The sequence below is a fragment of the Ambystoma mexicanum genome, chromosome 9, assembly GCF_040938575.1.
Source record: "Ambystoma mexicanum isolate Mex_15411 chromosome 9, UKY_AmexF1_1, whole genome shotgun sequence".
Classification (NCBI taxonomy): Eukaryota; Metazoa; Chordata; class Amphibia; order Caudata; family Ambystomatidae; genus Ambystoma; species Ambystoma mexicanum.
Genome location: NC_090931.1, coordinates 1,226,781,502 through 1,226,800,350, shown reverse-complemented (window position 1 = coordinate 1,226,800,350; position 18,849 = coordinate 1,226,781,502). Strand labels below are relative to the sequence as shown.

The 18,849-nt window shown below is 48.1% G+C and overlaps 1 protein-coding gene across 4 annotated transcripts in view; it reads left to right on the top strand.

The window, feature by feature from the left end:
* Positions 1-14,381: 14,381 nt before the first annotated feature.
* MGAT5 (alpha-1,6-mannosylglycoprotein 6-beta-N-acetylglucosaminyltransferase) overlaps positions 14,382-18,849 on the top strand; it is a 1,044,542-nt gene continuing 1,040,074 nt past the window's right edge. For all 4 annotated transcript variants that reach the window (XM_069616573.1, XM_069616570.1, XM_069616572.1 and 1 more), the window contains exon 1: positions 14,382-14,742. The gene's annotated coding sequence lies outside the window, so the exon portion shown is untranslated. The remainder of the gene's footprint in view (positions 14,743-18,849) is intronic.

Sequence of the window (18,849 nt, the reverse complement as noted above, 5' to 3'; positions counted from 1 at the left end):
GATGTTCGCGAACTGTCCGCGGACTTCAAAAAAAGATGCACAGGGCCCAGCTCCATTTATCTGTCACTTCTATTTTTAGACTGTGAAAGGTGGCTCTGAAAACAGCCTTTTTTGGGGGGATTTTTGTTGTTTTATATTTTTTGTTTTTTTTAAACACGACACACTAGGAGAGGAGGGGAAAGGAGGGTAGGGGGGACACCAGCCACGCGGATAAGAAAGGGCGGGTGGAGAGAGGAAGATGTAGGATGGGCCTTACTTAGGTAGTGGGCATTTCTTCTCATGCTCTGAGACTGTAGTCTTGAAAGCACTTTGAAGTCTCTCCCCCCTGCAGAGTACTGTGTCGCAGTACATACACAAAACTGTGACCCTCGAAAGGTAAGGGTCATCAGAATTGCGAATGGCCTGTGAGGCAGCTGGAGGGATGCGCTCTCCCACATGAGTGTTTCTTGTGGTGAGAGGAGCGGAAACGGAGGATGAAGTAGAGGAACTCAACCTACCACGCTCCTCACAAGGTACAACCTTGCGAATGGCCCGACCGTGAAACGACCTTAGGTGTCGCTTCATAGTTGTCGTACCAAAGCTGTATGAACCAAGCCTCCTGCGACTCAGCGCCATTTTACACTGGTTGCAGGTGACCTTGTTCACACGCACCTTGGGTATGTTACTATGAATGGTAAATAACCGCCACACCCAAGACTCGCGGCAAGTGCTGGTAGTAGGGACTGCCACTACCTCATCCTCGTCATACACTTCATCCTCCTCTACATCCTCTTTCCTGTTCCCCTTTTCAGGCCCTTGGGGAGGTAGATGTAGCACCAGCTGGAAGTAGAGAAGCCATGGATGCCATCAGGTTTCAGCAAAATCTGGAAGATTGGCAGCCAAAGTAGACAGTGCTTTGTCAGATAGCCAAAAGCACAATGAGGATGAGCTCTGGGGTGTGGCCTTTTATAGGGATGTGGGTGTGTGCTTCGCGGACACTCGTACTGTCTGCGCACAGATCGAACACCACAAAAAGGCTCAAAAAGTTCCAGAAAGTATGTAGAGAGCCAGGGTCATTGTCTGAGACATGTGCTTTGGTGAATTTCTAATATAAATTACTGTGGATTGCCTGAAAAGGTACTTTTAAAATGTTCGGGGACCCGGACAGTGTCCGCAATTCAGGACACACGCTCAGCGTGGGTGCGGTCACATGATGGCGTCGCGAACATGTCCGCGAAGGCAACGGGTGTCCACAGGACACCAAATGCACGGAACGGTTGTACGCATGCGTGCGGGTGTTCTACGGACAGTCTTCGGGTCCTGAAACTAATTAAAAGCGCGACACAAGTGAGACGAACAGTTACGGACAGGCACGGTGTTCGGAGAATTTACGGGTGTGGTGCGCATGTGTGTAGATGTTCTTCAGGCAGTACGGACAGGTATAGTGTCCTCAGGACACCTCCATTTTCATTTAATTACGGACATCCCGGACACCGTGTTTGTTCTTAGAACAGTTTCAACTTGCCTGCGAACAGTACGGACAGGTATAGTGTCCTTAGGACACCTCCATTTTTGTTTGATTACGGACATCCCAGACACCGCGTGTGTTCTTAGAACAGTTTCAACTTGCCTGTGAACAGTATGGACAGGTATAGTGTTCTTAGGACACCTCCATTTTCATTTGATTACAGACATCCCGGACACTGCGTGTGTTCTATGAACAGTTCCATTTTGCTTGCGGACAGTACGGACAGGTATAGTGTCCTTAGGACACCCCCATTTTGGTCAATTACGGACATCCCGGACACCCGCGTTGTCCGCGGACACCCCAACTGCCTTTTTTTTTTAAACACAAAAAAGAACTGAATTAAAACACATATAATATTTTTGATTTATTATATATAGATGTACAATTTATGAAAGAGAAGGGGAGGCAGAAACTGACATAAACAAAGGGGAATTGGGGGTTTCAAGAGGATGGATAGGAGGAGATGAAGGGATGGAAGTCTAATCAAAACGTTTTTCTTCGTGGAGAGGGTTTGGGGATAATTGACTGGGATATGGAGATGGGGGCAGGTACATGTGGGACAATGGTATTTAATTTTTTCTTTTATGTGGTCCTTCACAAACATTTTCAAATACTTGAAATTTGCCTTGAGCATGTCAATTTTTTCTTCCATGCGCTGGAGAGTCTTTTCCAATGTATCTTTTGGTGTACTATTTTCAATGTGTGTATGGTCTGTTAAAAGAAATATATATATGTTAAGTGTACATAAAGTAATGCTTATTAATTTGGTTATATAGTGAAGTGTCTACCATTAGTATCACTATATTCAGACATTTCCTCACGTGGGAAATTCTCTTCAAGCCATTCTAAAGTACTGGACATTTCTGTGAAAAAAAAAAATATATATATTACTTTTATTGTATCTAATACAGAAATTTTAGAAATATATAAGAAAAATGAAGTATACTTACTTGCTTCTGGTAAATTGTGTTCTTACTGGTCTGTAGATCTGCTGTTGCTCCTAGTTGTGCAGTTTCTGTGAGGTAATTATGTTGGAAGCCTATCTTTCTTCTTTTGGTATATTCCATTTTAGTACATATGGTATTTAAATGGATGGTTGATCTGTTAGATATATAGGTTCCACTTCTTATTTATTACTACATATAATGTGTTTGTGTGCTGGTTTTTGAACTTGTACAGTGTTCATATGGCATGATATAACAATTTAAGATACCCCCTGAGTTTTTGGGTAGTGTTGCTGTTGTCCGCGTCCGTCCGCGGACATACGCACAGTCCGCGGACATCAAAATCACTAGCTGGGGGTTCAGTATGTTCTATGTTACATGTATATAAAGTCAGGGATATTGTGGTTAAGTTGTGCTACTATAAACTGTAAGAGGATTCAATTCAACACTACAGCTAAGTCAATGCCTAGTCTGGGATAGTGAATGGAAACCCTTATTGATATATCTTTATGTCCAGTTCATGAGTTCTGGATGACTACCCCTATATAACACCCCTCTCTTAGAATCCCCCTGACCCCACGAGTAGTTCTGTTTTGCAAGTTTAAAAGGTTTATTTGAGAAATAAAATCAAATATAGATACCACGCTTTTATAATAATTAATAATCAATATCGCCCTTATAAATATAATGTTAATCAACAATGGGTAATCTAGGGGCGTGGCTAGCAGCCATCCGATGAGGACGTGAGCTCGCGCTGCTCCCGCACCACTGGCTCCATCCTGCGAAATCCTGACAAAATATATCTTCGTGCGAAATCCGAAATAACCCAGCGGTGGGAGAGACTCTCCTGCACCGAATCGCGGCGCTCCGACACAAATCGGTGTACGGATTCACCGTCCAGACCGTGTGGAAGCGACACGACCCGCACCAAGTGTTGAACTCAAAATGGCCGCCATGTCCGCGCACTAATTGTCGACCGAAGGCCGGGGCACGCAAATCCGGGCCGGGCGACGGTGACATGGACCTATTGGCCGTGGTCCGATACATCCAGCGATGTGGTAAGGAGAGGTGGAGCCGGAGCAGTAGGGGCTGGTGAACGGGCCTTTCCCCCCACGGGCGAGAGACCCCCGGTCGGAGCTGCGACTCCCGCCTGCGAAGACGGAACCTCAGAGCTGCTAAGAGCGGGGCTGCTCGTGGAAAGAGCCAGAGCGGCACAGACACAGTCGGTCGCAGTGCGTCAACACCGGCTGCCCCCCTACGTTTGGGATTAGACATCGGTAGATTGTACCAACACATTGCCGGACAGAGAATGGGCAAGGAGAAACCCAGGAAAACGTCCACCCAGAGCAGGATCGAGCAATACGCGGCGATGCCAGCACCCCGCTCACCAGAGAGAACGCCGCCGGTCACCCCGGACCCCATGGATAACATTTCCCTGAAAGATATCATGAGTGCCATCACCAGCTCCAGGACTTCGATGGAGAAAAAGATGGACAGCATCGGTGCAGATGTGTCCCTATTACGGCACGACCTCCAGAAGCTGACCGCCCGAACGGTTGAGGCGGAGGCCCGAATCTCTGAAACCGAGGATGGCCTACGTGGCGTCAACAGGCAAGTGACGAACATGTTAGCACGGATAAAGACCCTGGAGGCAAGGGTGGACGATAGCGAGGGCAGATCCCGACGTAACAATGTCCGCATAATCGGCCTGCCCGAAAAGGCCGAAGGGGATTGTATGGAGCTTTTCCTGGAGGACTGGCTGATGAACATTTATGACAGAGAGGCTTTCTCTAAATTTTTTTCTATTGAACGGGCCCATCGCATTCCGACTGGCAGAGTGATACCTGGGGCCCCACCACGCCCAGTGATTGCCAGGTTTCTGAATTACAGAGACAGAGATACGGTACTCCAGCTAGCAAGATCGAAGGGCATGGTCACATTTAACGGATCCAAAATAGCCTTTTTCCCCGATTTCACCAAAGAAGTCCAGAAAGCACGCCAATCATTCGACCCGCTTAAAAGACGCTTACAATCAGCAGGCGTCAAATATGGTCTGATCTTCCCGGCCCAGCTCAAAATATTCCACGGTGGCACGTCAGTGCACTTTACCGACCCCAGAGAGGCATGGAACTGGGCCGAGCGGCACATAGAAGGGGATTGGAATGCGGAGGAGAGAAGAAGAGGCAGACGCAACAGCCCTCGACCGGAGCGCCCACCGGAGCAAGGCCAACAACAGCACCAACAGCCTGCTAATCCGCCGCAGGGAAATATTTGAACTGGGGAACAACACGGGAACAACACGGAGCACGAAACTACGATACTGGGATTTGGACTATCGAGTAAACTTGTGCCCCCTCCCCGGGCAGGTCAACGCACGGATTGCAACCAGGCCAGTGGTCGGACGGCCGCCCACCCCACGGGCAAAGTCTAACACCGAGGAAGCCCACGACAGCACCACGGACAGTTGCGTAAGCTATATGGTGCAAAGGCCACTGACTGTGGCTTAGTTTAAAGTTTATTTGTTCTGGTTCAAACTTCGGGCGACAGATACTCCAAGTTGGGTGGGAGTATAGGGAGGGGGGATAGATAACACAACCGGGGCGGTAGATGCCCCCAAGGGAACAAATGTTTGAACAGATGGGAGGAAGAATCTACTCCTGTGTTTGGAGGCTTGTTTTCAGGTTCGTTTTAAACTTTATTCATGTATGGTCCGACAACAGTACACAACCACTTTCACGCGCTTGCGCCTCACAGCGAAACACCAGCGCGTGCATCCCCACGGAATCCCACACATTCTGCTTCACAACAACCCGCTCCCCAGCCAGATGACGCACGACAGATATGATACGAGAACATTGCGTTTTCTTACGTGGAATGTCAACGGGCTGGGTAGTGGGATTAAACGCAAACTTGTCACCCAAACATTAAACAGACACGCGCCGGATGTGGTGATGCTCACGGAAACCCATCTAGCGGGTTCCACATGCAACCTATTTAAACGAGGCCACTATCGTATTGCACTACACTCAGGTTTCACCACGGGCTCCAGGGGGGTCCTCATACTGATTCACAAAAGGCTGCCATTGACTCTATCCAGTGTGTCACAGGACAGGGGGGGCAGATTCGTGCACATGACAGGATCCCTATGGAATCGAACCATAACAATAATAGCCGTGTACGCACCACCCGCGCTGCTGCCAAGTCTCATAGAGGACATAACTCCCCGGATAGCACAGGACTCCTCAGACACACTAATCCTTGGTGGCGACTTCAACGAAGTCATGAACCTGGGCATGGATCGCACACACCTAAGGGGCAGGAATCCTGAACTACACACCAAGCTAGCCTCCTTCATATCAGCACTGGGCCTGAGAGACGTGTGGCGGGACCTTCACCCGGGGGAGCGGGAATACTCTTTTCATTCGGGCGCGCACGCTTCCCTCTCCCGGTTAGACTACTTTTTCGTGCCAACCACCGAGATACATAGGGTAACTAGTGCCGCGCTACTTCCACGCGGCATTTCTGACCACTCTCCCCTACTAATGGAATTATCAACATCACGACCCATTCCCCCACCCTCATGGCGCCTCAACAATTATTATCTAGGCTTCCCAGAGCTAGTTGAGCGAATACAAGAAACCACAACCAAATACTTCGAGCTGAACGCTGGGTCAGTAGACGACCCGAGCTTATTATGGGAAGCGTACAAGCCGGTCTTGCGGGGAGAGATCATCTCCTGGATAGCGGCGCAAAAAAAGGCCCACATGCAAAAATTACACGAAGCGGAAGATCAGGTGGAACGGGCAGAAAGTGCGCATCTGGCGCGAGACCTGCCCGAAACGAACCGAGCTTTAATCCTGGCCCAAAAAAAACTGCACAATGTAGCCTTAGACAATGCCAAACAGGCACACGCCACAATGCGAGCCAGATTATATGAGACAGGCGATAAGGCGGGTAAAATGTTGGCCTGGCTGGAACGTAGGGATGAAGGGCACAAACAGGTCAGGATGATCAAACCCGACAATTCAGAACCGCTGTGGACAGACCAGGCGATCGCAGAAGGCTTCGCTAAATACTACGCAGGGCTCTATGGGTCGCCGGAAGCCCCCATTGATCTCTCTGTGCTGAACGGGATCACCCTACCCAGCCTAACGGACACACAAAGAGGGCTGCTTGAGGCAGCCATTACCGAGGAAGAGCTTGGGGCGGCCATGTCTCAACTAAATCCTGGGAAAACTCCGGGACCAAACGGCTTCCCGGTAGAGACGTGGAAGGGGGTGGAACCGAGTGCGTTAATCCCGCATCTCTTGCATATGTACACTCACTCGAGGGAGCAAGGGCAGCTTCCCCTGGACCTAAGAAGGGCCACTATAGTGGTGATCCCCAAAGCAGATAAACCACCAGAGAGGTGTAGCTCATACAGGCCCATCTCATTACTTAATACCGAGACCAAAATCCTGGCGAAAGCATTGGCAATCCGCCTGCAGAAAGTTATCTCATCACTTATACACCCTGACCAATGTGGCTTTATGCCCCAGCGGTCAACGCGTATGAATATCCACCGACTGCACACTGCGATTGAAAAATCCCCCCTATTGCGGGACCCCCTAGCCCTGCTAGCAATAGATTTTGAAAAGGCTTTCGACTCGGTACACTGGCCAGCATTGTGGGAAATAATGCGCCGAATGGGCTTCGGTGACCAGTTCCTGGGATGGGTACAACTACTATACGAATCCCCTGAAGCTGTGACCAGAGTAAATGGTTGGTCTTCGCAACCGTTCAGACTGGGCAAGGGAACACGACAGGGGTGCCCCCTGTCTGCAATGCTCTTTGCGCTGGCCATAGAGCCACTGGCAATTCTATTACGTGAATCTCGACTATGGAAGGGCTTCCGGTGGACAGAAAATTGGGAGGATAGGGTCTCGCTGTATGCGGATGATCTGCTTTTGTATCTAGCGGACCCCATAGTCTCGTGCCCAGTGGTGATTGGTATATTGAAGGATTATGAATCCTTTAGTGGGTTGAAGGTGAACTGGTCGAAGTCCACACTATTCCCAATGAGAGAGGTGGACAGCGCTGAACTACGGGACTGCCCATTTCGCTTAGAAGTTGACCAATTCCGCTATCTAGGGGTACAGATAACGACGAATCTGGCCGAGTATGTTGAGAAGAATCTCCACCCGGTCACTAATCGCCTTGCGGATGACGTCAAACACTGGAACGCCCTTCCACTGACCCTATTAGGGAGAGCAGCGTTATTCAAGATGTTGGCGTTACCTAGATTCCTGTATATACTCCAAAATGCCCCGCTACACATCCCCAGACAAGAGTTTCACAGAATTGACAGGATCCTTCGGAAACTCCTGTGGAATAACGGACACCCAAGACTGGCGCTCCACATCCTGCAGCGCTCCATCTGGGAGGGAGGCATAGGATTGCCGCGTATACAGACATACTATTGGGCGAGTCAAATGGCGGTGATAAACGACCTCCTACACGGCGATTCCTCGCTACCCCACATAAAATTCGATACTCTCGATGGGACCAGCACAACCCCATTAGAATCCCTATACCGGAAAACTAACAGCAGTAGTAACAAAACAATGGCTAATCACCGAACGCTAGTCTGGGAAGAGGCACACAAGCACATACACTGGGAGGGGAGAACCACACCAGTACAGCCACTGTGGGCGAACAAAAATATCCCGGAACTGGGCAAACTTCCAAAATGGCGGAACTGGGTGGCTGCGGGAATTTCCAAAGTAGGAGATGTGTTCCGGGAGGGGAGTCCGGTGACATTTGAGAGGTTAGTGGAGGATTTTAATCTGCCCGCCACAGACCGATATCGGCATGTGCAATTGTGTCATGCTTTACAACAGCATTTACCTGCACTACGAGATATGGCGGACTGCACCCCCATAGAAAGAAACCTGGTTCTGGAGAGCATAGATGTCAAAATTACCTCAGTAATGTACAATGTCCTCACCTCGTTTGCCACGCCGGAGCTTTCAAGCCTAAAGTCTAAGTGGGAGAGGGATGTGGGAGCGATATTGCCCGAAGATTGGATAACGATCCTAATGTACCCAAGAGATACGGCCATCTCGGCCAGGCTACGCCTGGTACAACTCAAAATCCTGCATAGAATATATTACCCGCGGGTAGCGTTATACAGATGGGGCAAGACCACAGACCCAAACTGCTTGCGATGCCTTCAAAACGAGGGCACCTTCTTTCACATCATATGGGATTGCCCACACATCACGACATACTGGCAGCACTGTTGTGACACACTCAGTAAGGTTTTGGGTCGAACTGTGCTCAGAGATCCAAAGCTGATGTTGTTGGGAGTGGAGGAAGAGGGTGAAATGTCTCGCTCCGATAGACTATTATTTGCAACCTCCACGGCACTGATTAAGCGCAACATTGCCAGGCTGTGGGGCTCGAGCGTTACCCCTGTGCACGCACAGTGGTTGGATGATGTGGAAGCATGCATTGCGATGGAGCGAAGGGTATATGCGGCCAGGGGATGTCCTAGGAAAGCGGGGAAAATCTGGGAAAAGTGGGAGAATGCAGTATGAAATTCTTTAGTAGGAACTAGGCCGACGGCCAGCATGTGATGGCAGAGCAAGAATGTGCATAACGCTGACAATGTGTCCTCAAGATGTTGTAAAACGGACCATACACTCTTTACTGTTTATGTTATTATTGATGGTCGGACCCTTCAGGGTCACTGTTTTTTCTTGTATGATGTAATAAAACCAATAAAAGTGTTTGATCAAAAAAAAAAAAAAAAAAAAAAAAAAAAAAAAAAAAAAAAAAAAACAATGGGTAATCTGACACTACCACACTTCTTTATAATCAATGAAGAGTTGGTGTAGGATGGATAAGGCAGCGAAAATACTTTTATGATTTCAAGGTAAAAGCAATGAGGAATAAAATGCAGTACAGAAATACTTGATATGATTTTAGCAAAAGATAAGATAATCACTTTTTCTCTGGCAATTCACCCCCCTCCCCTATGCAATGTAAGAAATGGAAGGAGATGGAAAGAGGAGCACACAGTTCTCAGGAATGCAATCAAAGACAATACGAAATTCCATTCCCACCCCAGCAAGCTTAGAGAAAACAGGTATGAGTTTTAAAACACAGGCCCAGGTGCTTTGAATGTGGTGGCAATGAAGTGAGAAATATGCTGAACATGCTTTTAATTCCCTTTAGGAGGTTCAGGGTGAGTGAGAGATACTTGGGATGAGCTCAGGCTCACTTTAGCAATGTTTCAGGGATGGTTATTAAGAGGCAAACACATTTTTAGCAAAGGAAAGCAAAAAGCTGCTATTTTTTTACAGGTAAAGAAATCAGGCCAAATCGAAAATTGCAGCAAAATCCGCGAGTGCGTGAATTGTCGGATTTAAAGTAAAACTCAAAATGACAGGTGACAGCTTGCAGCTGCAGAATTGACAGGTGACAGTTGTGCAGCTTTAAAAATGACAGATGACACGATTTCTAGGAGACAGTTCTACTTAGGTTAAAATAGTTTGGATTAGATTATTTTAACTAAGAGATTGGTTCTGCAAAGTTCTGCTAGGTACTCACAATATAAATTTGAAATAGGCCTCGCCACGGATCTGGTCAGGTTTTGGACTGTACTCCGGTTCTGGTCTCGGCACTTCACAGTGATCTGGGTCAGCTCCCTGGTTCTGCTCACAGCGGTCTGGGTCACTCTGGATCTCTGGCCTCTGGTTCTGGATACTGCTCTGCTTTCCGGTCCGGATCAAGTGGATTCTGGATGTAACACTGCTTTCTGGGTACTGGCAAGAGTTCTTGGCAAAAGAATTCAGACAGCTCGCCCGGCTGTGGAATAGTTTGCAAATGATTTTGAGGCCTGCTGACAAATACTTTTGCTTGCAGTGGGCCTTCTTGGTTCAAAGTTCTGTAGTCTCTGTTTAGCTTGGAAGTCTAAGTGTAGGATCTGTGGATGTGAAGTCGTCGGTCAGCATGCTCCGCAGCAAATGGAATTGAATGTCTCTACCTGCCCCAGCAGTCTCTTTTTATGTGTTTTGAAAATGGGTGTGTGCCTGGGCCTAGCTAAGCCTGCCCCTCTCTACTTGTCATTGGCCCAATTCTCCCCTCTCCCATGATTGGGGGAAGGAAATGGATTGTCAGCATGATGAAGTCTGTTTGTGGGTCAGAGGATCCTCCCCTGGTCAGTTTTCCCACAAATCTATATTTGATTCAAATACATCCTTCCCAGATATACAATTTGTTGAAATTACATGTGCACATTATATATTCCTTATAGTCCATGCTTGTCTGCCTCTGATCTTCCTGGGGGCTTGCATTCAAAAATGACAACATTTTGCGCTTTTTAACTGGTTTTGCAATATCGGACATTTACCCAAAATTACAAACATGTGCGCAAGGAGTATGGACATTAATTGATGAAGTGTCAGATTTTTAACATGCAGACATTTGGAGTGAGACCCTATTTTCCGCTAGCAACCCCCCAGAATACACCACAGGGTCCTAACGCCTCTCAAAATGTTTACAGAAAAATCACAAAAATATTGATATTACTTATATAATTCTGACAAGTCCGCACTATGAGTTATCTATATTTTTAAAATTATGCCCTGGTCAAAAAGGGATGTGGCTTCCCACATCACAGGGTGAAATAACTGGTTTATCCACTTCCCCCAAGCTCAGCTGCTAGCAGAGGCACTGCCCCTCCCAGTTTCCCCTAAGAGGAAGCCACTTTACGGCCCCCCAATATAACATTTGCCTGAGTCCAGGACAGGCCTTTGTTCAACTCCCTGTAGTCCCCAGCCGCTCCACCCCTAATCTAATCAGAGAGGTGACAACTCCTTTTGGCAAGGGGAGTGGCTGAACAGGTTTCAACTCCTGTCGGGGGTAGTTGTCAGGCAGAATCCAGTTTCATTAAGCCAGGTTTCAGCTAAATGTCACTTTTTGTTCCCAGTTTTCTACATTCAAATCAAACTGACAATGATTACATATACATTAAATAATTACTTCCTTCAAGTCATTTCAGAATATAGTTTTACATTGTATCCACCTCTTAGCAAGTCTTTCCTTGGTCTGGTTTTGTTTCATTTGTTCAGTTTTACACAAAAGTCTGGTGGTTTTAAAACACCGACTTTCTGATAGTGGTGAGTACTGGTAATGCAACCATTTTTGGGATTAAGAAAATGAATTCCCCACAGTTCTGAGTTGCTTTTTTTGTCAATCAGCATTGCCATTCCCAATGGTTTCAGGCTACTGTGTGTGTAGCCCACTGGTGGTTTTAGGCAGTGCCCTCCTGTGCTCACAACATAGGCAAAAATGGGTGGCAGCCTATTCTTCATGTTTTCCCTGTGCACTCTCTGGGGAGTTCTGGCCATCATGATGTTTTCCATGCCAGTACTGCACAGTTTTATTGTAGGGCTTGGATGCATGGGTAAAAACATCCCACAAAACCTATGAAATTCAGAAAAAAACTTTGTTAAAGGGACGTTATGGTTCCAAGTAAAACCGAAAAATCCCTGAAAATCGCCAGTTATGGTAAGCTAAGCAACCGTAACTCACACCACCATTGTGCACTGCGAAGACTAACACCCAGGACATCAAAGATGACATCACAAATGTCATTGATGGCATGACTGATGACATCACATGTCTGGCTCCCCGTTTTTTCCTTTACTGACATATGTAGGCCAATTGGTTTTCTTCAGTAACAGTCAGGAACTAAAAATTTAAAAGGTACTATATTTGAAGACTTATCCTTCAAGTATGTTCTTACAGTAATTCCCTTAGGGTCCACTCACAGCATATGAAACATATACATAGGGGAAGACACAAGCTTGAAAGACAGCAATGCTTTCTGTGCATGAAGATAATCAGTAGGGTTATCAGCACTTCCTGATAGTTTTGTTGTTTTTTTATTACTATACTTTCCATGTATATGCTCATATTTGTATACATTGTACTCACACTATTTTCCTTACGGTCGTATCACATCATATAATACATATACATAAGGGAGGTAGCAGCTTTGAAACAGAGCAATCATTTCTCTGCATTAAGATAATCAGTTAGGTTATGAACACTTTCTGCTACTACTGCTGCTTTTTTGCTTAATTCACTTTCCCTGTATATACTTATATTTGTATGTGTTGTTGTCTCTTTGTGTTTTGTCTGTAATAATGCAATTATGCAGTAAGTGGGTTTCATTAGCTACTTATTACATGTTTCACAGTACGCAAAACTCTAATAAGAAAACAGTTATCATTTCATTGTTCAACATGGCAAGATTATGAATATTGCACCTCCATCATTTATGCTGCACACAATGCCTATGTTTCTACATGAGTACCTTAGTATACTGGATTGAACTTCATAATAGAATGCTATTTATATCAACGCATTGCTTAATGCACTAATTAGCACTTGCTATTTATTCCAATGATCCTTGACACTTTTTTGGTCAACTTTATAATAAGAATACCTTCTACAGAGTTTTCATGAAAAGTAAATGTACATGTGATGTCACCAGTGATGTCATCAATGACATTTGTGATGTCATCTTTGATGTCCTGGGTGTTAGTCTTAGCAGTGCACAGTGGTGGCACGAGTTACGGTTGCTTAGATTACCATAACTGGCGAATTTCAAGGGTTTTTTGGTTTTACTTCGAACCATAACGTCCCGTTAAAGATTGATTTTTTTAGTGAATTTCATAGGTTTTTAGTAGCACAACTTAACCATAACGTCCCTTTTAAAACTTTTTTTTACTGAATATATATATATACAGTCATTCTGACCCTTGCAATTCAGTCAATTTGGGCATTCGAACAATTGTGTTCAAACAATTTGGGTAATACCCCTTCTATAGGCACGTGATCCCACTCCCTGTATGTCACTAGGACATCACCAAAGTTTCATTAGGTTTAATATCCCTAAAAATAGACCTTGCCACCTCAAATCCTGCAGCTCAAGAAATAATGGTAAGCAGTGCCACAAAATATGCGGCTTAAGAGGAATGTGACATTATTGACATAGCCACATGTGGTTCCAGTGAAACTTTCCTCATTAGGCTTTTAAAGTTGGTAAGGTAATCCAAAGTCACAAATAAAACGTGTGGTGTATTTGAAAGAAATGAGGGTGGCTCTTCGAAAACTGCCTTTGACACATCCTTAGAAGAGGCAAAAATCAATAAAACTCGTGAGCAGCCTCTTTGCTTGGATACTTAAACACACCTTTCCGATTTGTCTATAAAATAATGAATTTAGGTTGCCATATGATATGGCACAAATGCTGTGTACCAATTTCACGGTTTCCATAGACAGGGTTATGCCCAATGAGCTCCATCCACACACCGTGCAGTCATTCTCAAGATGGTCGCCTGGCGATGCCCGCAGTGAATAAAGCGCGAGAGAGCCTGCCAGGCTTTATACAGGCACTTTCCTTCGCTGCGGCTCGTCTCGTCACGCAGACCTAATGCAAAGGGAGTGCACGTTTGCTTGACGTTTTTATGAGTAGTCTCGCTACAAATATTAAGCCGCCCCTGGTCCCTGGTAGCAGGACCACCTGCTTCAGTGGAAACAGCGCACACCTGCATCGATTTCTGCGGGTGTTCCTTCTGACCACCCCTCTTACAAGAGCCCATCGCGGGTGCTAATGCGGAGGGTGTCAGACTTTGGCCCGTCCTCTGTACCCGTCACGCGCTTTGCTCCAGGTCGCCTCACGAGGCCTCGCATACGAAAGCGATGGTTGACAGCTTACGTTTGGGGGTGTGGTCACTCAGTTCCCTAAATGTCATGCGTAGCCGCCCCGTAGCTCGGATAGGACACGAGGGGGTTCACCTCCGCCTAAGATGGCCCTCTCCCCAGCGGCTGCGCGGTCTAGTGTTCAGGCAGCCTGGCTGCTGCCCTTGCTGCTGCTGCTGCTGCTGCTGGTGTCCCCGCCCCAGCGGGAGCCGAGCGCCGGCAGTGGGAGGGGGCAAAGCACGGCTGGAGATGCAGAGCCAGTGGTGGTGCTGCTGCTGCTGCGGTGGTGAGAGCGAGCGAGCTCAGCCTGTCATCGCTGCTGGCTATTGTGCGTCTGGCGGCGTGGGGCAGGGCCGGCTGGCCGTGGCGGAGGCAGTAGAGCTGGGATCTGTGGCCGTGTCATGATTGGGACACCACCGGCACCTGGGAGCAGCAACGGGGAGGAAAGTGCAGTAGGAACTTGGGACCGTGAATGCACCTTCCCTGGCAAGGATGCCACTCAACCTGCACTAGCGCCGGGCGCAAGGATCACAGGTACCTAGCCTGACACTGCCTCAGCGGGCCCCAGGCTCCCCGTGCTGCGTGCCAAGCCGGCTTATCTCCGTGGTGTAGCCTTGCCTTTGCGTCCATAGCTCTTCCTTTCATCCTTTCTCAGATGGCCAGTCCCTTCCCTGGGTTACCCCTGCAGGCATTAGCGCACTGTTTGCCTCTGCCTGCTATGATCACATGCTTATTCACGTTGGCTACATCTTCCACAACCATGTGTGTGTGTGTGTGTGTGTGTGCGCGCGCCTCTTCTTCTGCCCCGCCCCCTGTCTGTCTGCTGTCGATCGAGCAGCCTTCTTTCTCCGGTGCCCGCATCGCCCTGTGTAGCCTGCATGCCAGTTCCCCATAGCTGGCGATTCGCCTAGACCTTATGTTTGCGCCCCGCGCACCTTACCTTTCAGAGGGACACGGGGGTCTGGTGCTTGTAAACATGCTGCCCGCCACACACATGTGCCGTCGCATTGGACATGATGGGTAACTTAGCGTTTGAAAGCGTGACCACTCCCATCCCAGCGCTATGCGAGCCCTTATACCTGAAAGTACCACTACGCCGTGGGCCTCTCTCTCCACGCTGATTGTACAGTATAGCCGCCTCTTGCCTGTCACTTCAGACTGCCTGGGCTTGGCGTCTAGAAGCATGACTGTGCCCTTTCACTCTGGACTGCTGCTTGGCATCACGGCGGTGCCAATATAGGACACGCTAAGTCTACAGCGCTGATCTATACACCCCCACCCTCTGCATGTCTGCCCGTACTCTTGCCGCTGAGTCTGGCAGCCTGGTGCTTGCAAACATTACTCAACCCCCCCTGTCTGCGCCTATTCTGTGGGCGCACGGCATCTGTAAGCACCGCCACCGCCTGCCGTACCTGTCCCTTGATTTTCAGCCAGGATTTGTCAGCCTGGTGTAAGCCAGCATACCGTCCCCTCCTCCCTCCAGGCCTGCCTCTCTGCCCCCGCACACCAGATCCGATAGCCTGGTACTTCTACTTGTCAGAACCCCGCCACTTCCTTATGCTCGGCTGGTGATCCCTGCATTCGGCCTCTTCTGTAAGCCCACGTCCCTCCTTTCCCATTGCGACCGCCTGTCACTCTGTTACTTTTCTGGAAGTGAAGTCCCATTTCAATGTAGGTTTCCTCGCACTGCATCTGCTTTTATATTTACACGGATGGGAGCCCATATGCCTGAAATCTCCTTCTCCCTAGCGGCACCGGTTCTTGTGCGCATTATTTACAGTCAGCCATCATGGCCTCCGGCCACCTTCACAATGGACCGGTCAGCCTGGCCCTCCTGCGCTCCTTTGTGAATAGGAGCGATGCTCGGTCTGACCTTGGCTCCAGGTGGCCCCAATCCTTTATTACATTAGCTCTGATGATAAGAATCAGATTATGCACGTACGGTAGTGACAGTTTCGGTGACCAACGTGTCTGGTATTATCTGCATCTCCTGTGAATGGTGGAGATGTTGGCTGAAGTGGGCCACTTTACCAATCCGAGTGTACTACCCGTGCACCTTGTGTGAGGCATGCTCCATGCACATTTACAGAGGGGAGCTCTTCACCTCCAATCGTCATCGGAGGGGCAGTTTCTCGTGAACGCCCTCACCCTTGCGTTGACTGCTGCCTCCCGCCCCGCTTTTGTCGGCACCCTCTCGTCCTCCTCAACTGCTGATCTGCGTGCAAGGGCTTTCTTACGTCGCCCTGATGTACAGGAATAGGTTTCCCTCTGAAGATGATGGACAAAAGTCCCTCCCGATGCCCACCTCTCACAGCGCTTCCTGCAACGCCCCCCATCAACAAAATGCCGCTTGATATGTTTAGGCGCCGCCTTGTATTGTGCATTTGAAAGCCGTGTTTCGGGGGCCAGTGCAGTGTGCCGGCTGAGTCGAGGCCTGTTCGCGTGTGATCTGGTGACGGTGCACACTGTCCCATGGCCCCATCTCTGGAGCCCACAACCGATTTGCACATTACAGCATTTTGGCAAGTAGCAGAGCGGAACCTTTCCCCCTATTTTGCGGTGAAATAGGTATTCAGCAGCAGTGTGCCGTTGGCTGGCCTGTTGTCTGCGTTCATGTGCACAGCATGGCTGCTCGTTTCGCAGTTGTTTAAAGTAAAGCGCACATCTGATTTTATGTTGTAACTTGAGTATGCAGTTCCCCTGGAAAGGGGCACCCTCTGCCTTGGTATGTTAATATGCCTTTACAGGGCAGCAGATTGCCAGCAAAGTAGTTTCGGGGCGCCTATCATGGAGTTTACTGAGCACAGGCCTAGCCCCAGGACGCAGTGGAGTGCTTCACAATCATAGGGGGACGAGCACGGCGAGGGAAGCAGAGAAACGAGGCTTATAAAAAAAAAGGGAAGTAAAACACGAAATGGTTAATTTGAGAATGCAAAAACGTAATGGAGTTTGTATGTTTCAAGTTTTTCAAAAAGTTTGGTAAAAAGGTTATCTCTTATTTTTAGGTCTCTAAAAAGTCAAACTTCCTACTGCACCTCCTCAGAGGTACCTTGCCTTTCCTCTCCTACCCTCAGAAGCTCACTGTCTCTCAAGCTCTGGTTCTCTCTAAGTTGGACTATTGTAACAGCCTCTTTCTAAATCTACCTGCCTCTACTCTACTCTCCGCCCTCTGCAACTTATCCAGAACAGGACTGCGAGACTTGTCCTTGGCCTCAAGCCCTGGGATCGTACCTCTCCAGCTCTGAAATCTCTCCATTGGCTCCTAGTGGATGCAAGGATTAAATTCAAAACCCTCTGCATTGTCCACAAGGCTTTGTGAGGCCAGGGTCCAAAATATCTTCAGCTATCCCTCTGCAAATACCTCCCCTCTCGACCTCGTCGCTCCTCTACCTCGAACTCCCTCCGGGTTAATCGTTTTTCAAAGAAACGAACCAGGGGTAGATCTCTATCTTCGGCTGGGGCCTCCCTCTGGAACAGCCTCCCAACCACTCTAAAACTTGAGGAGAACCATCTCCGGTTCGGGAAGCACCTCAAGACCTTCCTCTTTGTTTCTGCCGTCTCTCCCCCTCTCCCCCTCTCCCCTGCTGACCCGCTCTCTCTTGGCACTGTGCACCTGGCCATCCTCTTTCCTCTGGGTCCAGGTACCTACTCACCCTGCCACCCTCCAGCATTGCCTCCCGGCCACCCCTTGCACTGGATGGACTGTATCTGTACCCATACAGCCCCCACCCCATTTTCTTCTTTTCTGCACTTATCAGACTTACCCAGTCTTTCGCCATAAACACAGCACTTGCCACATTATGGCTGCACTATCACTGTTTATTGCCTCCTTTCTATTTTTTTATTTGTATTTATTATTTATCTACTCTCCTCTGCTGTGCACTTTCCACTCTCCCCCTTCCATGCACTTTTTCCCTTTTCCCCATCCCATGCACTTGCGCATTCTCAATGTCACTGGGCCTAGTAAAATCGTTATTGTTTGTGTTCTCCCTTGTTCCCCTCCCTTGCCTAGTCACGCTCTGAAACACCTGTGTAATGAGCGCGATACAAATAAAATATCATATATATATATATATATATATATATATATATATATATATATATATATATATATATATATATACACACAGGAGTGAGGAACTGGGGGGGGTGGGGGGCAGTGGCAAGTTGTTAGCAAGGGATCTAGAAGCAACCAGGGCAGGAAAGAGCGGGGGTCAAATCACCCAGTCTCAGTGCTGTGGAGAGCGGGGGTCAAATCACCCAGTCTCAGTGCTGTGGAGAGCGGGGGTCAAATCACCCAGTCTCGGTGCTGTGGAGAGCGGGGGTCAGATCACCCAGTCTCAGTGCTGTGTAGAGTGGGGGTCAGATCACCCAGTCTCAGTGCTTTTGGAGAGCGGGGTTCATAGGCTGAGTAGTGTGGGTTCACCTTGCTGCTCTTACCAGAACACTAACTAATAATAAGTTACAGACAACTTTGTGTGTATGGAAAATTTGTAGGCCGTAGGCATTTTATTTTTCTTACAGAAAATCCATTATAACAAAACATTACATATACATATGCTTTTGGGCACATTGTGTCCAGTTCCGAAGCCGCTCAAGGCTCCTTCTGAGTCTTTGTTATCCCTGAGCCTTCGTTCCTGG